The sequence below is a fragment of the Ptychodera flava genome, chromosome 22 (genome assembly GCF_041260155.1).
Source record: "Ptychodera flava strain L36383 chromosome 22, AS_Pfla_20210202, whole genome shotgun sequence".
Taxonomy (NCBI): Eukaryota; Metazoa; Hemichordata; class Enteropneusta; family Ptychoderidae; genus Ptychodera; species Ptychodera flava.
This window is the reverse complement of record NC_091949.1, coordinates 28,701,307-28,707,306: the sequence shown is the minus strand read 5'-3', so window position 1 is coordinate 28,707,306 and position 6,000 is coordinate 28,701,307. Positions and strand designations below refer to the sequence as shown.

The following is a 6,000-nucleotide window of genomic DNA, read 5'->3' as shown; positions in this document are numbered from 1 at the left end:
CATTACCATCCGATTTTGGTGATCTTGTAAGAATTCTAGAATAAGAGGGCGTATACACTCTCAAGCTTGAATTAGGTAATAGTCGGCTCCTTTGATGTTATTATAATTGTGGTTATTTAGCAGACGAGCGAGTATCATTTTTCAAAGCAGACTTCTAGAGTCTCGACGTCAAGACCGCTAGTGTGAGTGAGTGCGCCCCTTACGGAAAGTCGAGAGAAGTAAGAGGGTCTGAAGACAGGTCAAAGGTGAAACTGAAAAGTTGACTCGGCATCGTGACTTGTCTGTGCGTCCGGCGGCCGCAACACGACCGGACAACACGACCGGATTTTCATATCAACAAACGAAAGCCTGAAGACAGGTACGTTGTAGTTTTGCTCGCTTGCCATCGAACCCAAGAACTTTACATTTATGAAGTAATGACCACTCAGAGAATCTCTTCTCTGTCATTTTTCGGCGATCGACCTTTGAAGATAATATGCACTACACAGTACGCCATGACACGTTATATACGGTTTCACTCATGATCCAATGATTGACATTTAATTTCGTTTTCGTTATTACAGCAATTTCAATGGATGGGAATTTGATAGGTATATGTTCTATATACTGGCGGCGACTCCACTTTTATTTTATTGTGGAACTTTTCAGTGAACCAGCTATTACTTTTCAATTTGAAGAGTCGCCTGCTATCTGACTGACATAGCTGACAGCTCAATGCAACATGCTATGGCGACGACCCGCACCATACCAATTGGACCCAAGTCAAACGGACCCTGTGATTTCACGAAAGATGTTTTTCGGTGTACATTCTCGTTGTCTTTAAATGAAAGTTTACATGCATCATGGAGGTTCTCAATTTCAGACTTTCCACACAAAATAATGTTTTATCGACACAGTGATAATCGTCAGTACATCACTAAATGACACACGAACACCAACCAACACTACGGCTGCAGTGGACAGTTGCTGCGCCTGCGTGCGGTGATGCCCAATACGACAATACACAGTGCACAGTGTAGCAGATTCTATTTGTCATTTGAGGTCAGCTATAGTAAGTTCTGATGTTCCTTATCGTTGTTTCAAGCATCATAATTCAACCTGGTACTAGGGTGTTCTGGTGAATTTTTGCAGTCAATTGAATCTCATTTTTTTATGACACATTTAAAAATAGAATAAATTCTAAGCTCTCCAGTCTTTACCCTGTCAAAAAAGAGTGATCCGTTCTTGAGTTATGTGTATTTGAATATTAAAATTATTACGTAATTTTAGGACAAGCTGTAAGTAGGTGTTATGTAACAACCCTATGTAAACAATAGAAAGCACAATGGCACCGATTCAGAGGATATGGAAATGTTTAAATCAGGATATCTCGAAAACTTTTCCTTCATTGGTGATCAAACTTTCACCACAGATACATTTTTTAATTTTCTAAACAATGATTGTGATATTTTCAAACATTTCTCATTAGTTACCATGGTAACCTGAAATAACTGTCAAAAACATGTTTTTTGTGGAAAATGAGGGATATCTCAAGAATTATGTATACAATGATGACAAACTATTCACAAAGGGGACATTTTTGAATTTCCTGAATGATGATTTTACTTTTGAATAAATTCCCCTTGGTTGTCACGGTAACGTGAGATATCCATTAATTTGATTGAAACATTTTTTTATGAAAGAAGCCTTGATCAGGTAAGTGTAAGATAATTTTGCTATTGAAAGAACATGTGATATCATGGGACTTAATATTAATAACATCTTATTGTATTTGTTGCCATGGAAACAGTAAAATTTTAACCTTTTCCATTGGAAAACTCCGGCAAGTTTTAAGATGTAACATGATTGAATGAATTTTCTGTAATCAACTATATCATGTGCTTTCCACAATAGCATTGAGTTACCAAGTGGTGTTTACATTCTCCTGACTGTCGCCATGGAAACTTAAAGATATCAATTTTAATAACAATAAACATGTTGAAAGTATTAACATTATTATCCACAACATACTTTCATTCCAAGAACATTCAACCAAAGACTGTAAACTGAATATGAATTGACTCCACTGAATGTTGAATACATCAGGCATTGATCATAATTGGCTGCTGAGGAAGCACATTTTTGACATATGACCTGTATGTGGTAGACTGGTCATGTGATGTGACTTGTTATCTCAGCCAAAATTGGCTAAATAAAGAAATAGATAGGGCAAGAAATATACTAAAATGCAGATATTGATCCCATTTAAACAGTCATGTTTATTTCCTTGGGCTGAGTTTCAATACAGCCACTGACACTCAGTCATGTACAAAGCAAATGTACATATTTTGGCAAAGGCGTCGAGCAACTTTGTTTGGCTATGGTTCTTTGCTGATGAGTAAAAGTCATACACGCCACCTCATGACATAGTGCCAGCCATCTGAAAAAATAAAAAAAAGTATAATAAGTCTGGAGTATCAAAAACACATAGTATACATGAACAAACAACTACAAAAACTAATATTTTCACAAAACTGTTTGGAAGGCAACTCAAATCAAACAAAGAATAATCAGAGTTTAGTTATTTAAACCCCTTCACTACCTTAAATGCAAGATATTGCCATTGCCATAACATAATATAATATACCTTTAATGCCAAGTGATATCTAGTATGCATATTCACATAATTTTATGCCATATTCAATGATTTAAGCATTGCTATTTTATACAAAACATATATTTTGTTCAAAACTGAATTTATTAATCAGAATTAGTATTTAATTAATCAACTGATTATAATAATAATACATTGATAATATAATAATTATAATCTAATATAAACTTAGGGTGGGGTATAGCAATATATTGTTGGTGGAAGTCAAGGGGTTAAAATTACAGTATACCATCAGCTGACTAATTAGCATTTCTTACTCGTGCCACATCGTGAGATGAAACAGCTGGAAAGAGACTTTTATCTCCGTAATTTTGTATCTTAGCTGCTAAAATAAATAACCAGGGTGCGTTTATTGTTCAAATTTACATTTTCAACTAAGTATAAGCTTGATATCTCTCAAGAATGCAAAAATTTGCAGCCCGGAAACGATATTTCAATGATCGACGCTAGGGGAAAGTGCCCGGATGTACATACTACGATCCACACGCTCGCAAAGAAATTCAATCCCGTTGTGTATTACGATATTTCAGGACAGTTTATCATCAAGATATCATTAAAAACAGTCGAAATTTTCGTATGGGGGGCCAGGCACGTTTTTTTATTGGCCCGATTTTGAGATTTTAGGAGAAAAACTCGTACTTACAGTGATTTTTTGGTGTAATTTCGGATCCACAGCGTCCAGAACAATGCCTCTACCACCACAACGAAGCCCTGTTTGTAAATATCAGAATCTGATGTCGTCATATCCTTACAACCAATCACAACCCGCGGATTTGCCGCCAAAACTGACAGTCACTCCGGCAACTAATTTATTCAGGGAGGGGTCATGACCGCAGAGGTCGCGACTCACACTGAGCGTCGTGACTGCCCGTTGTTTTTCTGGCCGTAGATCGCGTTTTCACGCGGTACGCTCATAAATCAGTGCATAAATAACATTTTCGAAAGCCAAATATTCATACTAACTAGGATTTTTTTATTTTGGTTATTATTTTTACTTTTATGAAGAGTTGATTTACGCTCATGCATCAGATGTGGTGTTGAATTACGTTGTTCGTACGCAGTAAGTCACGTGACCGAACGCCCTAATTCAACCTGGTACTATTGTTGGACACATCGCCGCTAGAGGATCACAATGCGATGAAAAATGCGTGATAATGCTACAATGTACATCACTGGATTTTGAAACGTGGTGCAAGATTGACACCCAGTTGAAATCTTGAAATTCAGATGTGTATATTTGTCTTTATAATGCACTCTGGTCTTGTGAATTGGAGGAATGATTTGGACGGCTGTGAGAGTTTGTCTGTATATCTCAATATATTTACTTGCAAACTCAGATCTCTGCTTTTTGCCACAAAATTACAATCAGCTTCAACACCAGTCCACAACCAGCCACATAGTGTACAGGTGTTACCTACCTTATACTATGGTGTGGTTTTCTTTAGACATATTTTCAGAATGTCACTTTAATTCACAGCTGAGCAGCAGCACAAATCTTACATTCTTGTTCTTGTGAAGGCCGTTTGCAGTAATAGGAGTTATTTGTTCAGTAATCCTTAATCTATATGTAGATGTCAATAAACCACTTGACCCTGCTTGACCCACTCAGATTTCACACTGGACCTGAACCATGCAAACCTCACTATTCGCCTGAACTAAGATTATTTGTGCTGTAGCCAGACAAGCTGTGGAAATGCAGCTATCTGTGGCAGGGAAGCCTGTGTCAATGTGGGTCATGCAAAGGTCAAGCCTGCCACGGATACCTTTGGGCCGTCTCGTAGGCAAAGGGTAAATTACGACGACCCAACGTTGGTTTGGACTTTGAACGGCGAAATGTAAACCAAAGTGAAAGTGAACGTAATTCAGTAGTGACCTGTACCTGCCTGAACTGTGATTATTGCTCATTCCCTAATTGCTTTTGTGAAAAAAATCTATGGTTCATTTACGTATTTATGCTGATTTTCCAAGGATTTCTCAAGATTTTCACTCCGGCAGCAAACTATGATCCTCACTCTATAATCACTTTCGAACGTGTGACATTGTTATCAGAATATCAATGGAAGTTAGCTGGAGTGAAAATCTTGAGTACTCCTTGGAAAAATCAGCCGAAAAATGTAAACGAACCAGAGATTTTGTTCACAAAAGGATTAAGAGAATGAGCAATAATTAAGTTCAGGCAGGTATAGGTCAATTTATTGAATTACGCTCACTTTCGTTTATTTTGCCATTCAAAGTCCCGACCCAAGTTGGGTCGTAGTAATTTACCCATTTTGCCTATGAGACTATCTGCAGGTATCCATAGCGGGGTTGACTTTTTGATGACCCGCATAGATGCAGGTTCACCACAGATATCTGTGTTTCCACAGCTGTAGTCAGACATACATGTAAAGCTAGTGCACCTGTCCTCATTGGTTATTTTAACCCACTGAACAAATACCTTTGTCAGGCCAATGTTTATTTTTCTCGTCTGAGTCCCGGATTGTCACTGAAACCCTTCACTGGGATGTAGAAACTTTGATTACAGGTGGTAAAAGTAAAAGCATACATATATGTGGTTACAAGTTGTGTGTTTGCAAATTAAGATTATGCAGAATGCCGTGATATTTCTCTAAACTAATAACTTTCACAGTTGGCAAATTTTAGCTGTCAGTGACGAGTATGTGCCAGATTCCGCCTATCCTTGCTTCAGCCCAGCCAATGTAACAGTAACCTGCTTAGGGGTAGCCCATTTGATTTGGGGGGTGGGGATGGTTGCTGGAGGATTTTCGAAAAAAAAAAATTGTTGCTGGCCAAATGCCAGAAAAAATTGTCTCTGCACAAAGGAAGGAAAAAAAATTGCTTCTAGGAAGTTTGCAAAAAATTTGCTGATGCACCCTTGGGCGGTAGACCAGCATTCAGTGATCTCTGGAGCTGCCGCCTACGGTGGCATTTCTGAACAAGAATCTTTGAAAACAGAATTGTGTTGTCTTTGGAGCCGCTGCCTATGGCAACATTTTTGAATGGGTATCTATCGAAGAAGAAACATCTTCTCAGTAGCATGAATCATAGTCACTCGGTGTGGAGTGACCTTGCATACAGAGTGACCATACATGAATGTGTACTTGTATTCTGCCGCTGCACTCCCCGACTTCACTGTTATAAATGTAATGCTTCCAGTGTTAGAATAAACATGAGAATGTTTGTCAACTACACAAAAGAGATTGAAATCGATAAATAAATAAATCTCATTATAAAATGGTAACACTTTATTAATAGATATGTCTATTAAAGTTTAACATTTTGTCTCAAGGTTTACTAGAAAACAAAACAACTTGTGAATGTCAATGTCATGTGTATGCCATCTGATC

General features: G+C 37.8%; 1 protein-coding gene and 1 long non-coding RNA gene across 2 annotated transcripts in view; one reads left to right on the top strand and one right to left on the bottom strand.

Annotated features, from left to right (window-relative positions):
* Positions 1-209: 209 nt before the first annotated feature.
* The window catches only part of LOC139123122 (uncharacterized), a 112,465-nt gene continuing 106,674 nt past the window's right edge, over positions 210-6,000 (top strand). Inside the window, exon 1 of the mRNA XM_070689135.1 lies at positions 210-358. The gene's annotated coding sequence lies outside the window, so the exon portion shown is untranslated. The remainder of the gene's footprint in view (positions 359-6,000) is intronic.
* LOC139123125 (uncharacterized) lies at positions 2,235-4,177 on the bottom strand. The gene is made up of 3 exons (XR_011549602.1): positions 4,072-4,177; positions 3,297-3,364; positions 2,235-2,419 (listed from the first exon to the last, which is right to left on the bottom strand). It is a non-coding gene; the product is annotated as an uncharacterized lncRNA (long non-coding RNA).